The sequence below is a fragment of the Mauremys mutica genome, chromosome 13, assembly GCF_020497125.1.
Source record: "Mauremys mutica isolate MM-2020 ecotype Southern chromosome 13, ASM2049712v1, whole genome shotgun sequence".
In the NCBI taxonomy this organism is placed as follows: Eukaryota; Metazoa; Chordata; order Testudines; family Geoemydidae; genus Mauremys; species Mauremys mutica.
Window position 1 is genome coordinate 27,197,631 of NC_059084.1, and position 19,826 is coordinate 27,217,456.

The window sequence follows — 19,826 nt, forward strand, 5'->3', positions numbered from 1 at the left end:
AAAATGAGAGGAAAAATCCTAAACCTCATCCATGAAGGACATCAAAGATTAACTAAATTCCATGAGCGGGTCAACCTGTCAGGGTGGTGGCCAGGCATTAGAAAGGACATAAAGAATAAAATATCTTCATGTGAACATTGCAGAATTAACAGATCAACATAACAAAGAACCTTTAATAACAATACCACTACCATAGCGATTTTGGAAGTGACTAGTTGCAGATTTATGCAATTTTTGATTACATCAATACCTGGTCATTGTTGACTATTGTTCCAGGTATATAGAAATAACATACTTGAAAGACATAACATGTCACAGTGTTATCAAGAAACTGAAGTTCACTTTTGCTCACTTTGATATTCCAGAATAACTATTGAAGGACAACGGACCACAATTCATTGAAGCAGAATTTAAGTCATTCTGAACAAAATATGATTTCAATCACATTGCTAGCAGCCCACATTACCCACAAGCGAAAAGAGAGAGAAAGAGCTGTACAAACAGCCAAGAAAATCCTACAAAAGGAAGCTCCATTCCTTGCTCTTCGAGTTACAGATCAACTCCAATAGCAGCTATTTGATATAGTCCAGCACAACTCCGGATGGGAAGATAACTCAGAACTACTGTTGCACTTCTGGGGGGAAAAAAGTATTTCCAAAGTGGCCAGACATGAGGACAGTAGACAAATCGGATAAAGATGCTAAACAATCTCATGAGCACTTTTACAACAGACATCACTGAGTTAGAGAACTGCCAGGTCTAGAACATGGTGACTGTGTTTCTGTCAAATTGGATGGAGAAAAAGGATGTCATGAAGAAAAAGGATTCAATGCCCAGATCATATGTGATTGAAACTGACAGTGGGGAGTTCAGCAGAAATCATCAACATATACACTTTATTCCTCAGAAAGAACAATCAACAGAGCAAACCCTGCAGATGGCAGATGCAGAACATAAAAAAGAAGACAGAGAGATTCCAAATTGATCAAATAGTCAATGCAACTAATAGACAGCCAGATGACCAAGTCTTTACGTGTTCAGGTCTTGTAATTAGAAAACCAGTACAATTCAGAGCCATTTAACAGACTGATACATACTGAACTTCAAAGACAGTGTGATAATGTGAATACTGTGAATGGTAGGAATGTAGAACTTAGGGGGAGACGGAACGGAATGTTAAACTGCACTATACTGCTCAGCCACTAGGCGGCACTGTGTGTAAAATACCTTATTTGAGCTAACCTCCGCCCAGGGGTGGCTCTAGGTATTTTGCCGCCCCAAGCACGACAGGCAGGCTGCCTTCGGCGGCTTGCCTGCGGGAGGTCCTCAGTCCCGCGGATTCGGCGGCGCGCCTGCGGGAGGTCCGCCAAAGCTGCGGGACCAGTGGACCCTCCGCAGGCATGCCGCTGAAGGCAGCCTGCCTGCCGCCCTCGCGGCAACCGGCAGAGCGCCCCCCGCGGCTTGCCGCCCCAGGCACGCACTTGGCATGCTGGTGCCTGGAGCCACCCCTGACTCAGCCATACCTGGCAGAGCATTAAAGGATCTTATAAGCAAGCTCTGTAGCCAGTCTGGATCTGGTGCAGAAGTATGAAAGCTCTGACAACACAGCGATTAGGAGTCCTGGTCCAGCCACACAGTGGCCCCCACAAGAGATTGCAGCTGGCAAGGAGCTATAAAAAATGGGGCAAGGGCAAAGCAAGGTCTGGTGGGGGCAACTTCTCCCCCCCCTTGCCCCATAGCAAATGACAGCCCTGCTGCAGGCAGCCTTGGTTGTTTATAGGTGTTTTGATTTTGGTCCATAATGATTTGCCAGCCCTTTGTCCAAAAAGCCACTGTGAGATGCTGGGCATGAAGTCACCAGCCCTTAGGAAACTCCAGCTAGTACAGAATGGGACAGCACATCTCCTCAGCAACACAAGCTACCATGAGCATCTCACACCTGCCCTCCACCACCTACCCTGACTGCCAATAGAATAGTAAGCCAACTTAGTCAAGGTCTCCATCCCTATCTTCAACATACTCAATGGCTTGCACCCAACACATCTAAGAGAGCCGAAAACTCTGGGATGAAGAATCACTGTGGAAAACTCTGCTCCTCAGGCACAATGGAGTTATCTACCATAAGGGAAAAACTTACCTGAGCAAGAGACAGAGTTTTCTCCAGGGTTGGTCTGAGACTGTGGAATGAATGCCCACAGGAATAAAGTTGTTTGCAGTTTTGTTGTAGTCATGTTGGTCCCAGGATATTAGACAAATGAAGTGGGTGAGGTAATATCTTTAATTGGAGACAAGCTTTCCATTTCACACAGAACTGACCCGAAGAAGAGCTCTGTGTAGCTCGAGAGCTTGTCTCTTTCATCAGCAGAAGTTGGTCCAGTAAAAGATATTACCTCACCCACCTTGTCTCTCACAGGGATCAAGGACCATCACAAACCTCCCCAACTTCCACTCCATGTGCCAGGCCCACTCCTCCAAGTTGCCTTCTCTAACACAAACAAAGAGCAGGATGGACATTAAAAAAGATGTATCTCCCAAAACAAAACTCCGCGCTGCACACACAACTTCCCCTGCCCCCAGGGTGAGGAAGAGAGTGAAAATGAACCACATGTGACAGTCTACACTCTTTAAAAACAACCTGTCCCCAGTAATACTTCATTAGATTACCCCTACCCCCAAAAAAGTGTCATGTCCATTTCTTTCATCTATTTGTATAACTTAAATCATCATAATAGACAAGTTCCTTTTGTATTGTAGTGAACTGGCTAGTGTGTATACGCACTGGATGGAGTCAGAATGGTTCCTAGGTGTGTCATAGACCCTATCTTACTAAAACACAGATTTTTATTCTGCTCAGATGTCTTGTGCTTTTGAAGCTGGAGGTTCTGAGTTCTCTCTCTCTGCCGGTATGCTGAAGTTATGATTAGCCACGGGTGTGCCATGCAGTCCATTAAATCCTAGCTGACCACTAGAGCGGAACTAAATTACAAATTCAGCTTTCAGAGTCAGAACAAGCAGCACATTTCACCCAAATTATTGGTCAACCATTGCCTAGTGGACAGATTCTAGACAAATGATTACTGATCCTTGGTTTTGATTTTCACCATGGACCAATAGACAAAGGCTGAATAATTTACCACCAGGCCCTTCAGCCATCTTGTTCCAGGCTTTTCCTAAAACATTATGGGCCAAATTTCAACCAGCTTTTGATTTTGCATGCCCACTTGGGGGAATGATTGCCCACAGCTTTGGAAGTTGGAAAGTTCACCATGTTTTAATTTGCTGGGCTCTGGAAGTGGTTCTTTGACTAAGACAAACATGAGAACATTTGTCCCAACGGGGAAAACAATTTTAAAAGCCCCCTAAACTGGCTGCAAGAATTGCTAGTTAACTGTTGATGAGTGATGACATGGAATGGATTGTGATCCAGAGACAGCAATGCTATGGCAGACTGGAGCTGAAAGAAAATAACAGATACAATAGGTGATGACGGGCTTCAGAAAGGGGAAGAGGGAATGAGTAGCAACAGCGTAGAAAAAATAATTAAACATCCTCTTGGGAAATCCATTGCTATACAATGTGAGACAATCAAAGTTACGGAAGCTAAGCATTGTTTAGACTAATTGGACACAGTGCTAGTGAGCCAGAAAGACTAGCAAGTGAGTGTTAAACAAACCCCTGGTGTGGCTCATGAATTGTAAAAATGTTGGAGCTAATAAGATTCTGGCTGGATCGACAGGGAGCAGAATCATACGCTTGGTATGTGAAATCGGCAAAGGGCCCAGAGGAACAGAAACAGTTGTGTTACTTGCCCTTTAAACAAGCTCAAGTGACTGTGCGGCCCAGCTAAATAACAGTATCACGTTCTGAAGAGGAAGAGGGTGAAGGGGGAAGAGTAGACTGAGCTGAAAGTGCTGGAATGCTGACATTTTCTCTAAGGAGCTCCTAGTTACGGGGAGCCGGGAGTTAAAATCCAGGCAAGCCGTAAACACACACGGTAGGAAAGCTGACTCAGAGAGCTGACAAAGATGGGGAGTGGTGAGAGGGCAAGGGAGAGTCTCCAGAACATAAAACAACTGTAAAATACTCGAAGAGCAGGTCGCAGCAGAGACAAACGTCACTAACGGTTCAACCCTCGAGAAGCTGCCTGCTGACTCAAGCTGGGGTTCCTGAGGCCTACACACAACAGCCATGTCCTGCTTCCACTCCTTGCTGGGTTGAAATTGTGGGCTTCATTCTCAAGCAGGGGTGTGCGCAGACATGTAACTTTGACCCCGGGGCCGGGGGGGCATGTTCTGTCCCGTACTGGGAAGGACTCTTCCCTCCCCACCTGTTCCCCTGGCAGGAGCTCACTCTTCCTGCCCCCCCGCCATGGCCCAGCAAGAGCTTGCTCTTCCTACGGCCACAGATCCAGGAGGAGCTCGCTCTCCCTCCTACCCCCCACCACTCTGACCTCAGGGCCAGAGGAGTTCTGTGCTCCCAATGATTATTGGGGTGGCGGGGGGCTGTGCCCGTGCTTCCCTGCCCTTGTGCACACCCCTGGTCTCAAGCACCGATACTGTGGGCCAGATTCTGCCACACTTGCTCGTGCAGAGTCATACCTAACAGTGCCAGTACCACCACTGCTTTCTGCAAGGCTACATGTGAAATAAAGCGCTCCTTTCGTGGTCCCTGCTCACAAAAGTGTCATGCAATTTGGCACCCATGGCCATTTGTATCCAGAAGTGGCTGAAGCCTGAACAGTAGGGTGTGGTGGAGGTTAACACTGGGGGCCACCAGATAAGCTGGGGGGGTGTCAGGTTTGCAGCAGCCAGAGGTGCTGCAGGGCATGAGTGAGCTTGATACTGGAGGCAGAGCTGTGTATGTGTCCAAGGCTGGAATAGCTAAGGTGTTGTGGAGTCCAGTCAGACACCAATCATCAGGGCTGTACAGAAATGCACCCTCAGCATGTACTGCAATATGATGGGGGACTGAGTCCAACCAGGGGGTGCATTCAGGACTGGGGAGGTAGCTAGACAGCCCTCGTCCAAAGATTCCAGGAGTAGGGAGAGAATAAAATCCACCGTGTAGCCAGTGGCCCCTGGGAAGCTGTGACCTTCCAGAGGGAATTGGGCTGTGTGGGAGGGTAGTGGGGCTGAGAGTATCCTGGCCTGGCTTAGATCCTGTTTCCAAGTAGTGTGAGGCCACGTTTGCTCTTCTAATAGAACCAGGGGGGGTTAGGGATCAGACGTGAGCATGACACCTAGCTGGACTATTATTCCTGGGTGTAGTGGGTTGTCCCTTTAAAAGACACAGCTGTGGCACAGGGCAGGATGTGAACTATCTGAATCCGGATATGGTGCAGGCAGCATGTGTAGCAAGCTGGGGTCCTGGCCCTGGGAGCCAGCCAGTCTGTGTTTTGAATGGGGGGACAGCAAAACTGCTCATATAATTCCCATGGAAATTCCCTTCTCCTCCCTCATGTTACGCAGATCTCACGCCATCCCTGGTGCAGGATTCAGGAGTATTTGAGAGTGTAAACATTTTCTGCAGTTAGTCTTCCGGAAACTAATTGTTGCCACAAGATCTTGTCATTTACAGCTGGATTATCCCCAGGGCTTGTTCCCATATCTGGTCATTTTATTGCAAGTCTCACACGTTTTGGTGGATTTCTCAGAGTCACAGCTAGCTCCTCAATGCAAGAGACTCCATGAGAATCTCAGCTTTACATTAAAAAGAAAGGTGAGTTTCTAGCCCTCATGGTTGCAGAGAAAAATCTTTAAAACATGCAGTGCAGGCACCCTCACAGCTCAGCCACCAGAAGGCAAAGAAACAGAACCAACCTTTATTGCTAAAAATAACCCCTGCAAGATTTCGCAGCCAATCTCATGATACTGGGGGCCTGAGTCATGATATTGGAATGCTCAAGGCTGGCAAAACTGCACTACTGGGCTTTACTCAGGCAAGCGAGGGAGTAAGCCCCTCCCCTCATCACCTTGCTTCACCTACTCAGCACAGCACCTGTGTGGAGAGTGGGTGGAGCCTTGACTCTCCACCATCTCCTTTCGCTGACCAGGTGTGAGTTGCCACGGGGGGGTTTCAACCTTTTTCTGAGTCTTCCCAACATGCTATAAAAATTCCATGGCCCACCTGTGTCACGACAACTGTTTTTCAATAGATTAAAAGCCAGGGCCGGCATTAGGGGGTAACAAGCAGAACAACTGCCCAAGGCCCCATGCCGCACGCAGCCCTGTGAAGCTAAGTTACTCAGGCTTTGGTTTCAGCCCCGGGCAGCAGGACAAGGGGTTCGGCTTTCTGCCCTGGGCCCCAGTGAATCTAATCTGGTCCTGCTCTCTGGTTTATTTTGGCAGACCCCCTGAAATATGCTCATGGTGCCCCAGGAGGCCCCGGACCCCTGGTTGACAACCACTGAGCTGGGGACTCTGCTGCAGCCTTTCAGCAGGAGGGGAAGAGCGGGGACTCTCACAGTTCCTTCCTGGAGCTCCTGCTGAGCTGGAGGGATAACCCTTTATGCACAGCCTCGTACTCAGGGCTAAGCCTGAAGGCGCAGTCTACCTGTGAAGGAGTAAGGGGGGACATTCCTCTGGGGTCAGAGGCCTGGAGCTGGCCTGGCTGCCAGATTAGCTCATCACCTGCACCTGAGGAAAGAGGTGGAACTTCATTCGCTGACCCTTATAAAAGAGGGCAGCAGGAATGGTGAGGAGGGGACCAGCCTCCAAGAAGCAGAAGTGCCTGGGTGATTCTCCCAAAGGACTGGACTTACTGCTGAAAGGAACTGCTCCAGAAGACCAAACGGACAAGAAGGGAGACTGGCTGGGCAGCTCTGGAGGGCTGATGCTCTGAGGTGAAATCCAGGAAATCTTGCTACAGGAATTACTGGTGCAAAAGACTAATCTAGGGAAGGGACTGCTGTGCAAACAGCGGCGGCTCCAGGCAGCAGCGCTCCAAGCACGTGCCTGGGGCGGCAAGCCGCGGGGGGAGCCCTGCCGGTCCCTGTGAGGGCAGCAGTCAGGCAGCCTTCGGTGGCGCGCCTGGAGGAGGTCTGCCGGTCCCACAGATTCAGCGGCAATTCGGCGGCGGGTACACCAAAGCCACGGGACCGGCTGACCTTTCACAGGCATGCCGCTGAATCCACATGACCGGGGACCTCCCGCAGGCACGCTGCCGAAGGCTGCCTGACTGCTGTGCTTGGGGCGGCAGAAAAGCTAGATCCGCCCCTGCATGCAAACACAGACTTCGACATAAAAGTCTGCAAGGAGTGAGACGGTTTGGTAAGAATAATCAGTTAAAGAAACTTTGCCAGCTGAAGATTGTTTCCCAAGGAATTTAGGGGAAACTGACAAGGTTTACCCCAGGGAGTGAACTGACCCGTCAGCTTGGTCTGACAGGAGAAGAGCACTCTAAAATATGCCCAGTCTACATCCCTTTGTGTTTCGATGTGCTTAGGACTTTATTTTCTCATCTAAAATACAGGCCCTCAAGCAATTACACAGGGAATCCTTTATGGATCCAGGAATTCCAGACGTCACACAGGGGAATTCTGCATTTAACCTGGTAATCCATCAGTTATGTTAGGGATTCAGTCTTTAGCCTGGTAATCCATCAGTTATGCCAGGGATTCAGTCTTTAGCCTGGTAATCCAGCAGACGCACAGGGAACCCTCTTTTGAGCCAGGAATTCCAGCCGTTATACAAGGAATCCTCCAGTCAGCCAAAGATTCATTCCTTAAATGAAGTGTGGGAAATTAGAAGATGCTGACATACCAAGGGAGTGCAGTGAATTGGGTTATAAGTACAAGGATATTACAGCCATCTTATTCAGCACCAGGCAGTCTCCTCATCTTTTGGCTCTATGTATGTTGTACTTAGAGATGGTCAGAAAATGGGGGCGGGGAGTGGGGGAAGGACCTGAGAAGCTTTTAAAGAAAACAAAATGAACAAAAACATTATTTGGAAATGCAGCTTCAGGTTCTTGTGGAAGTTTTAGTTTGGGCTCATTATGCCCCTCAATGAGACAGGCTCCCCAGTCTGTCTATATCTCTCAGGGGGAACTATGGTTTTTCCTCCTGCTGAGCTGTTACAGTGCATGATGGAAGTTGTAGTCTGGCCCAGGATCCCTGCCTATAGGGGAGAATTGGTGCATGAGGCATCTGAACTACAATTCCCATGAAGTTCATGGCAACATATCAAGGTCCTAATTTTTCAATTTTCAGATATTTGATTTTCAACAAAAAGCCAAAACTTTCCACAGAAAGCAGATGTTTTTTGTTTAATTAATTTTTCAAAAAGTAAATTTTCCATCGCAAAACTGTTTTGATGGAACATTTTCAACTAGCCCTAGTGGAACGTTTGATGCATAGTGACCCAAAGTAATAAATCTGTGTGCTGCACACAACAGACATGCAGTAAGTCACATATACAAGGGGGTGAGGGTTTGCAATCCTCCCCTGTCAGCTTCAGAACAATGGGCCTCTACCACTTGAACTAAAAGAGAACTTCCTCCCATGGTAGGTTCCTTATTCTTAGTGGGTCATTCATTAGAAGACATCTGTCTATTTGTATGAAAGCTCCTATACTTAGCTGCACACACACAGAACACTACACAATTTTAAAGCAAAAGAAGCTGCCACCATCCTTCTAAATGTGACAGCCACAGGTCCCTGCTATGGGGGCTGTACATTCAGTAAGAATGAAATAGGTGCAAAATTGTATAACAATTCAAACCAGTTACAATTCCCACCCATAGTGGCTCACCAGAAGCTGTTAAACATGCATGTGTTGTGACGTCTGATCGCAATTTTCACTGCAAGAGCAGGACTAGACTAGACCCGACACGACACAGCTTGCGATTGGGAGTCAGAGAGACAACTTGTCTTATGGTGAGAGAATACCAACAAGACACAGGACCTGATTTGCTACGTTGCTTGTAACAAAGTTAGAAATACCGGGAAGGTATTTTTGTGCTGCTCCCAACTACATGTAGTCCCCTCAAAGGCTACTGAAACAACAAATTCACAGTGCTTACTGGGAACTGGCAGTCTCAACAAAGTTCAAGCTCCGAGTAAGCCAGTGTGGTAAGTCCCTTCTCAATGTCTTGGTGGTTCCTTCTAAGGGAGAGTTGAGGTAGGACTAGGGAAATCTGCACTGTTATCCTGCGTTACAACAGCTTGATGCTAAAAGCTGACACTGGTCTGTGTACAGGGAACTTTAGTCCATCTTTGGCCAACAAGAAATTTGTTAAAAGAATTAAAATAAATCATTATCTTTTAAATTATTTATAAGCTTTGCTATGACCCCCATCACCATCCATAAAAGTTGGTGGAAAAGCCAGTTCTATAAGCCAAATCTCCTGCATTTCAGTCTAGCTGTTAGCCACAAGATCATCCTTCCTCCCCAGATACAGGCATTGCTATGTATGTAGACGTGAGTCCGTTTCCAAGCTCCCTTGAAATCATGACCACCGAACACAACAGAGCTACAAAGTGCTTTGTGTCAAATTGTGAAGGAACTTGGAGGTCCTCTTATGACACCACTTCTCTTATATGTGGCTGTACAGAGGAGCGCGTGTCTCTCCCCTTCTGACAGGGCGGGAGGACGCGCCTCCTCGATGTTTCTCAAGCAGGGCGCAGCTCACAGCTAGTGAGCCCTCCTGATGAGTAATCCAAGTAGCAGTTAGTCCCTCTTCCCAGTCCCTCAGTCAGGGCAGTGAGCAGTTAGCAGGCCTGTCCGACAATCAGCACAGACCTTTATTAGTCTTTCAGTTAGCAGTTTATAGCTCAGGCTGCGTCCATGCAATACAGCCCAGCAGTTCAGGCTGGGGAATTATGCGCCTGGCACCCTAGCTCCGGCAGGTGCCAGACCAATTCAGGACTCCTGGACTATTAGTAGGGAGGAGGCCACCTGTCACAGGTGGGGTGCCCAGGGTAGGGGGACGCAGGACCTCCCACTCCACTGCGTCCCAGCCCAGGGCCCTATTAGTAGTGGGGTAATTCGTCACTAGATCAGTGGGGATCCGCCCGCAAGACGTTGGCCTGTTCACAATAATTCCACAGCCAAATCCTATTTGGTGTCCCTGGGCTCCTTCCTACCCTCCCCAGCTTGGGGTACCTGGGTTCCGGGGTCATCCTCGGTGTCCCCTGGGTAAACAACCAATGGCAGCCCCAGCAGTTCGTTGGCGTTGCTGGTCTCCATCAATTCAGGTAACTCCTCTTGTTGGGCAGCCATCTTCTTCAGCTCTGGGCTCCAGCAGCAAGGAATAGACATCCTGCTCTCTGGGAGCTCTCTCCCTACTGAGCTAGGAGGCTGGACTTTTATAGTCCTGCTTCCTGTCCCGCCCCTCTGCTTCCGGTGGGGTGACTGCAGGTGGCCTGGTTCTGTCCACCAGGGGGTGATTTCGGGTCTCTCCCCTTCTGACAGGGTGGCAGGCCACACCTCCTTGCTACAGTGGCTGATCTAAACTCCAGAGACATTGAGGGATGCAAACAAGTTCACTGGATGTACAATAGTAACTCTGGCGGGAGCTCCAGACACTAACTGGACTGTGCTCATTACCCAAAGTAATTTGGAGCTTGGAATAACCCTAAATCTCATTATGTTGCCTTGAGGGGGTGCCACCATTCGTCACCTGCCCTTTGAATAAATTGAGGCTTTCATTTCAGCCTTAATTTTTCACCCACCATGATAGCCATAAAACAGAGACGGGTGGGTAATAAAATGTCACAATCTATGTGTTTTAAAATTTAAGAAGACTGTAAAATGTCATTGAAATGTGAAATGAAAAAAACAAAGAAAAAAGGAGAGGAAGAACCCATGGTTGGGCTTCTGCTTTATGACATCAGCCCTGCGGTGACTGCTGCAGGATTAGGGTGACCAGACAGCAAGTGTGAAAAATCAGGACAGAGGGTGAGGGGTAATAGGAGCCTATATAAGAAAAAGACCCAAAAATCAAGACTGTCCCTATAATATCAGGACATCTGGTCACCCTATGCAGGATTAGCCTTCTATCTCTCCATCTATTTCGGTCAGGCTTTATGAGATCCGATTTATAGACTCTGCAAATGGGTGAGCGCTTCTGTACAGCAATAACCAGAAAACTGGACAGTGGAACCCATTTACAAAACACCCCAGTTGGTCTATGTAAATGAATAAACAATACACCATGTTTTTCTGGAGGTTTATTACATTCATTTAAGTTAATGTGTGGTTTTTAATAACGTCAGCAAACATTTATTCTAAATGCTGTGGCCACTGCAAGACAAAGGCAGATGCAAATGCACACAGGAGGTAATTCAGAGTGTATTATAATCAAAGATGCAACTAAAAATGGTTCCTTTTTTTACTCTGCATTTCTATTTCTTTGTTCCTGAATCTCTTCTGCTGTAGACACTTTATATGCACTTACCTTAGGGTTCTGTACTGCCATCCAGCACCTGAGTATCTGAGCCCCTCCCACAGAAAACAAATTGCCAAGACTGATGTCCCTAGTTGACTGCCCTTCTCCCTTTTCAGGGTTATAGAAAGCTCTGATTCAGGAAGAATGAGGGGAGGGGAGGAGGTTGCTTGATACTGTGAATGTTGTTCTGTTTATGGTGGGAAAGTTTATCAAAGAGAGAGTTTTGTAGCATTTCCTAAAGCTTCTCAGACTCCAGATTAATCTAATCCCTTCTGGGAGTTTGTTCCATACCTAGAGCCCATCAGCCAGGAATACTTTCATAGAATATTAGGATTGGAAGAAACCTCAGGAGGTCATCTAGTCCAACCCCCTGCTCAAAGCAGGACCAACCCCAACTAAATCATCCAGCCAGGGCTTTGTAAAGCCAGGCCTCAAAAACCTCAAAGGATGGAGATTCCACCACCATCCTAGGTAGACCAATTTCAGTGCTTCACCACCCTCTTAGTGAAATAGCTTTTCCTAATATCCAACCTAGATCTTCCTCACTGTAACCTGACACCATTGCTCCTTGTTCTGTCATCTGCCACCACTGAGAACAGCTTAGCTCCATCCTCTTTGGAACCCCCTTCAGGCAGTTGAAGACTTCTACCAAATCCCCCTCAACTCTTCCCTTCTGCAGACTAAATAAGCCCAGTTCCCTCAGCCTCTCCTCATAAATCATATGCCCCAGCCGCCTAATCATTTTCGTTGCCCTCCGCTGGACTCTCTCCAATTTGTCCATGTCCTCTCTGTAGTGGGGGGCCCAAAACTGGATGCAATACTCCAGATGTGGCCTCACCAGTGCCGAATAGAAGGGAATAATCACTTCCCTCCATCTGCTGGCTATGCTCCTACTAATGCAGCTCAATATGCCATTAGCCTTCTTGGCAACAAGGGCACACTGGTGACTCATATCCAGCTTCTTGTCCACTGTAATCCCAGGTCCTTTTCTGCAGAACTACCGCTTAGCCAGTCGGTCGCCAGCCTGTAGCAGCGTATGGGATTCTTCCATCCTAATTGCAGGACTCTGTACTTGTCCTTGTTGAACCTCATCAATTTCTTTTGGCCCAATCCTCCAATTTGTCTAGATCACTCTGGACCCTATCCCTACCCTCCAGCATATCTATCTCTCCCCACCAGCTTAGTGTCATCCGTGAACTTGCTGAGGGTGCAATCCATCCCATCGTCCAAATCATTAATGAAGATATTAACAACACCGGCCCCAGGACCGACACCTGGGGCACTCCACTTGATACCGGCTGCCAACTAGGCTTTGAGCCGTTGATCACTACTTCTTGAGCCCAACGATCTAGCCAGCTTTCTATCCACCTTGTAGTCCATTCATCCAATCCATACTTTTATAACTTGATGGCAAGAATACTATGGGAGACCATATCAAAAGATTTGCTAAAGTCAAGATATATCACTGTGACGTTATTGATATAAATGGGAACCATATAGAACATGGGTTGCAACCAAGGTCCTGTGGTGGCACCAAATCCTAAGTGAAGGGGGTCACATAAGGTGTCTAAGACCAGGTTCTGGGTTGCTGGTTATGATTATGCTGTCTGTATGTCTGTGTATCATTTTGTAGTTTAAGTATAAGTATTGGCTCTATACTGTCTATATTTTGTATTATGCTCTGCCTCTGGGAAGTGTCCCAGACAAAGCTGATGTTAGCCCAGCATAGCTGGCTTGATGGCCCATTAAAGGGCCATCAGCTACACAATTGACCCATGGAGAGAAGGCAGACACGCCTTGTGACTCAGCAGAGTATGCAGGGACTGGCCCATGTGACTCCAGACTCCATATTTTTTGCTGTAAGTTTCCACCGTGAGGACAAAGGGATTCTTACACCTGGAAAAGTCTATATAAGGCTGATGCATCATCTCCATCTGGTCTTCAATCCTGCTTCTGACCTCTGGAGGGACTTTGCTACAAACTGAAGCTCTACACAAGGGACTGACTGACCCATCCCAGCGGGGGATGTATTCCAGAGACTTAATTTGAACCTGCAGTTTACTCCATCACTGCTGCAAGCCTGAACTAAGAACTTTGCCATTACTGTATGTAATTGATTCCATTTAACCAATTCTATCTCTCATCTCTACCTTTTTCCCTTTGTAAATAAACCTTTAGATTTTAGATTCTAAAGGATTGGCAACAGCGTGATTTGTGGGTAAGATCTGATGTGTATATTGACCTGGGTCTGGGGCTTGGTCCTTTGGGATCGAGAGAACCTTTTTCTTTTATTGGGGTGTTGGTTTTCATAATCATTCATCCCCAGGACGAGTGCACTGGTGGGGATACTGGGAGACTGGAGTGTCTAAGGAAATTGCTTGTGTGACTTGTGGTTAGCCAGTGGGGTGAGACCAAAGTCCTTTTTGTCTGGCTGGTTTGGTTTGCCTTAGAGGTGGAAAAACCCCAGCCTAGGGCTGTGACTGCCCAGTTTAAGCAATTGGTCCTGATTTGGCACTCTCAGTTGGGTCCCGCCAGAACCGCTCCGTCACAGTGGCGTAGTCGTGCTTGGATCCACAGAACCAGGTCAATTAAGCTTTGGGTCAGAACCCCACGCTGTCCAAAATTTAAATGTGGGATTGAGAGTTTGGTTGGTTAAAGGTCAGTGACCATGAGACAGAAAGCATCAGGAAAAGCAAGGAAACTGCAAGCCTTGAGAGACAGCCTGCAGTTTGATTATGAGCAAGAACTGGCAAAAATTCGAATGGAAGAGAAGCAAGTCTTGGCCCAGCTGGAGAGAGAGGCGGCCGAGAGAAAGAGAGAGGCGGCTGAGAGAAAGAGAGAGGCGGCTGAGAGAAAGAGAGAGGCTGCTAAGAGAGAAGAAAAAGCTCATAAGGGACGTCTGGAGCTGCTGGCTGCGGAGGAGGAGACTCACAAAATACAACAAGAAACTGCTAAACTCCAGCTCCAAGTCAAAAAAGCAATGGAAGAACGGCAGAGACTGTATCCTCTGGAAAATCCAGTTTATAACTGTGTTGATATGTGGTATTACTCTGGGCAGTTCTCTGTGTTTAACCCGTTTTGCTATGGCTGGGGAGAGGGGGATTCTAACCTGGTGGGAAATAGCAGTGTGTCTGGGAATGAAGTTTCTGAATGTCTGTCTGATGTCTCAGAAGTTAATCTGGGGTTAGATCAAGAGCAGAAAGATCTCATTGGTGAGGAAAATGTTTCTCAGGAGCAGATTAAAGTAGATGGTCAGGTTAAAGCCCTAACTGAGGAAGGAGAGGGTAAATTTGTGATAGGTGATGGATTGGTGGCTAGTACAGCTTGTAGAAGTGAACCTGAAATGGGTAACTGTGATTTGCTAAAAGTAGCTCAGTGTAGTGAAAAAAGCAGCAGCTTATCTGTTGGGAGAGGCAATGTGCCTGGTAGGGAAAGTTTGGAGGAGCCTAGGCAGCCTTGTGAGCTGATGGCTTTGTCTAGTCAGCAGTTTGGGAAGGGAGGGATAGTGGAAGAGGAGTGTCCATATCCCTTACCTGTTTCCTGTGTGGAGAAATGTGACAGTGAAGGGAATGTGCCTGTCTCTGTCAGGGGTATTGACTTGCCTATGAAGGGAGCTACCTCGGTCTCCAAGCAGTTGTCTGTGAACAGCCCTGTGTGCTGGGACAAGGGAAATGAGATCCCAAGCTTTGTGTCTGGTGAAGGAGAATGTGTCTCCGGCTCTTCTGTGTCTGTGGAGCAAACAGAAGGGGCCTTTCAGCCTGTGATGGTTGAGGGTGATTCAGTTGTCTTGGAGTTGGTTGTAAATACAGCTAAAGCCCAGGAAGGGAATAGTCCTGAGTTTGTGTCTGCTGGGGAGAATGGCACTGTGACTAGGTTGCATCCAGTTAGTGTCATAGCAAGGTCCCAAAGACCAGACAGTTCTGGTGCGTGTAGTTTGCCAGTTGCTAATGTGTGGTTGGAAAAGGGTGCAGCAACTCTGTCTGATCAGGGTGATACCCTAGCCAGGGCACAAGGAGAGCATGAAGGTGATTTAAGTGTGTTACCTACTGACAGTTTGACAACTTGTAGCAAGAAGGAAAAGATTCCTGAACTTGTTCATGGCCAAGGGAAGGAGACTGCTTCTGACCTGTTATCTAGAAAGTCTGTAGGTGTGCCTAAAAGGGGATTGTGTAGAAATCCGCCTGTGGGGCCTGAAGTGAGTCTAAGTGTAAGTGAGACCCAGAAAGTGGCTGCGGTTGCTCAGGGAAGTGTTCCTGTAGAGCAAGCCCTAGGTGGAGAGGGGAAGGGCAGAATTTCTGTGAGGGGTGAATTGCTGCTTAGAGAAGCTCCTAGGGAAAGGAATCCTCATGGTAGCCTGTGCAAGCAGTTTACTGCAACTGAAGGGTGTAAAAGTGATTTAATCAAGGAAGTTTCAGTTCCTAACAGCCAGAAATTTTCTGTTGTGAATGGATCCACTGACTTTCCTTTTGAGAGATCCAGTGTGGGCAGCTTTGAAAAGGTCTCAGGTGGAGTAGAAGCTGTTAAGGAAGTTGAGCAGCCCTATAACCGCCTGGCTGTGTGTAGCCAGCTTGTTGGGGAGACAATGGTGTGGGGACAGGAATGTCTCCATGCTGAATCTGTAAGTGAGCAGTCTGTGCTTCAGGATCTGAGGACAGATTCAGTTACTGGTGTTTCAAAGCAGAACAGTTTTATGGCTGAATGCTTGAGGAGGCAGGGGAGAGCAAGCCAGCTCTCACCCTCAGACCCTTTGAATTGGTGTGATGTCTCTGTAAGACGAAGTCCAGCCTTGAAATCCATAGCAGCTGAAGAGTTAAAAGCTAGTGTCTGTGTTAATGCAAATTACTTGGCTGGCAGGGAGAAGAAAGAATTGCTAATAGCTGTTAGCACAGAGGGCCCACCCCACAGCCAGTGAATTCTGTTAAGCAAGAGAAGTCAGGGTTTAATCCTGCAGGACAAGGAGGAAAGAGAGAACTGAATTTTGCAAAGGAAAGCCACAGGTTAACCCTAAAAGGCCCAAACTCCAATGGTATTGAGCCAAGGGTGTGGCATGACAAACATGTTTGTAGATGGACACTTGCAATCAATTTGTTGTTATTGCTAATGCTAAATTTTGTAACTAATGTGTTGCTATTGCCAAGAACTGTAACAATGTACAATGTGCCTAATCTTTTGGAAAATCCCTTGAACATGTTGGAAGGAATACATGAAAACACACTTTATGTTAAAGGGCCTTGCTATACTGATGTTTCACAGTTAATGCATGTAAACAGTGTTGGAACTTTTCACAGGGGAAAATACATTCCAGATCTGATGGGCTGTGTGAAAGGGGAAACTGAGGCACACTACCATATTGCTTTCATGGCTAAATGCCAAGAGTCCTGTACTATGAACAACATCAATATCTACATTGGTTTAATGTTAATTGGGTTCAAAACATTGGCCAAAGCTGGTATGGATAAAGTAGCTGTTTTCTTTAGCTCTTGGCAAGATCACATGAAACATACAGGAACCATGCTGCAAAAGCTAACCAAGTTATACCTTAAGTTTGTAAAGAGATCCATTCATGTTATTGAACATGACTTTGATAAACCATTTCGGGTATACACTGGTATGGCCTCTAGCCCAACACTAGCTGTAGTGAGACAGACCCAAGGAAAGGGGGCTCTTGGGATGCAGTCAGCGATGTTTTGTCATCCCTTCCTGCATCAATTTTGCGTTGGGGGTGTGACGTTATTGATATAAATGGGAACCATATAGAACATGGGTTGCAACCAAGGTCCTGTGGTGGCACCAAATCCTAAGTGAAGGGGGTCACATAAGGTGTCTAAGACCAGGTTCTGGGTTGCTGGTTATGATTATGCTGTCTGTATGTCTGTGTATCATTTTGTAGTTTAAGTATAAGTATTGGCTCTATACTGTCTATATTTTGTATTATGCTCTGCCTCTGGGAAGTGTCCCAGACAAAGCTGATGTTAGCCCGGCATAGCTAGCTTGATGGCCCATTAAAGGGCCATCAGCTACACAATTGACCCATGGAGAGAAGGCAGACACGCCTTGTGACTCAGCAGAGTATGCAGGGACTGGCCCATGTGACTCCAGACTCCATATTTTTTGCTGTAAGTTTCCACCGTGAGGACAAAGGGATTCTTACACCTGGAAAAGTCTATATAAGGCTGATGCATCATCTCCATCTGGTCTTCAATCCTGCTTCTGACCTCTGGAGGGACTTTGCTACAAACTGAAGCTCTACACAAGGGACTGACTGACCCATCCCAGCGGGGGATGTATTCCAGAGACTTAATTTGAACCTGCAGTTTACTCCATCACTGCTGCAAGCCTGAACTAAGAACTTTGCCATTACTGTATGTAATTGATTCCATTTAACCAATTCTATCTCTCATCTCTACCTTTTTCCCTTTGTAAATAAACCTTTAGATTTTAGATTCTAAAGGATTGGCAACAGCGTGATTTGTGGGTAAGATCTGATGTGTATATTGACCTGGGTCTGGGGCTTGGTCCTTTGGGATCGAGAGAACCTTTTTCTTTTATTGGGGTGTTGGTTTTCATAACCATTCATCCCCAGGACGAGTGCACTGGTGGGGATACTGGGAGACTGGAGTGTCTAAGGAAATTGCTTGTGTGACTTGTGGTTAGCCAGTGGGGTGAGACCAAAGTCCTTTTTGTCTGGCTGGTTTGGTTTGCCTTAGAGGTGGAAAAACCCCAGCCTAGGGCTGTGACTGCCCAGTTTAAGCAATTGGTCCTGATTTGGCACTCTCAGTTGGGTCCCGCCAGAACCGCTCCGTCACAATCACAACCACCACTTTCCCCATATCCACAGAGCCAATTATCTCAGCCTAGAAGGCAATCAGGTTGGTCAGGCATGACTTGCCCTTGGTGAATCCATGTTGACTGTTCCTGATCACCTTCCTCTCCACTAAGGGGGCTCGGCAAGTTAAAGAAGTATGGGCTGGATGAATGGACTATAAGGTGGATAGAAAGCTGGCTAGATCATCAGGCTCAACAGGTAGTGATCAATGGCTCCATGTCTAGTTGGCAGCTGGCATCAAGCAGAGTGCCCCAAGGGTCGGTCCTGGGGCCAGTTTTGTTCAATATCTTTATTAATGATCTGGAGGATGGCGTGGACTGCACTCTCAGCAAGTTTGCAGATGACACCAAACTGGGAGGAGTGGTAGATATGCTGGAGGGTAGGGATAGGATACAGGGGGACCTAGACAAATTAAAGGATTGGGCCGAAAGAAACCTGATGAGGTTCAACAAGGACAAGTGCAGAGTCCTGCTCTTAGGACGGAAGAATCCCATACACTGCTACAGACTAGGGACCGAATGGCTAGGCAGCAGTGCTGCAGAAAAGGACCTAGGGGTTATCGTCCACTGACGAGAAGCTGGATATGAGTCGACAGTGTGCCCTTGCTGCCAAGAAGGCTAACAGCATTTTGGGCTGTATAAGTTGGGTATTGCCAGCAGATCGAGGGACGTGATCATTCCCCTCTATTCGGCATTGGTGAGGCCTCATCTGGAGTACGGTGTCCAGTTTGGGGCCCCACACTACAAAAAGGATATGGAAAAATTGAAAGAGTCCAGTGGAGGGCAACAAAAATGATTAGGGGGCTGGAGCACATGACTTATGACGAAAGGCTGAAGGAACTGGAATTGTTTAGTCTGCAGAAGAGAAGAATGAGGGGGTGATTTGATACCTACTTTCAACTACCTGAAAGGGGGTTCCAAAGAGGATGGATCTAGACTGTTCTCAGTGGTACCAGATGACAGAACAAGGAGCAATGGTCTCAAGTTGCAGTGGGGGAGGTTTAGGTTGGATATTAGGAAAAACGTTTTCACTAGGAGGGTGGTGAAGCACTGGAATGGGTTACCTAGGGAGGTGGTGGAATCTCCATCCTTAGAGGTTTTTAAGGTCAGGCTTGACAAAGCCCTGGCTGGGATGATTTAGTTGGGAATTGATCCTGCTTTGAGCAGGGGGGTGGACTAGATGACCTCCTGAGGTCCCTTTCAACACTGATATTCTATAATTCTAAGTGCTTCAAAATGGATCCCTTGAGGACCTGCTCCATGATTTTTCCAGAGACTGAGGTGAGACTGAGCAGTCTGTAGTTCCCCAGATTCTCCTTCTTCCCTTTTTTAAAGATGGGCACTATATTTGCCTTTTTCCAATCATTCAGGACCTCCCACAATCACCATGAGTTTTCAGAGATAATGGCCAATGGCTCTGTAATCATATCATCCAACTCCCTCAGCACCCTCCTATGCATTAGATTTGGCCCCATGGACTTCTTCATGTCCAGTTTTTCTAAATAGTCCTTAACCTATTCTTTCACCACTGAGGGCTGCTCACCTCTTCCACACGTCCTTTCTTCCCAGCTCTCACAGGGTCCATCCTGCGATTTGTGATCCATGTTGCCCCA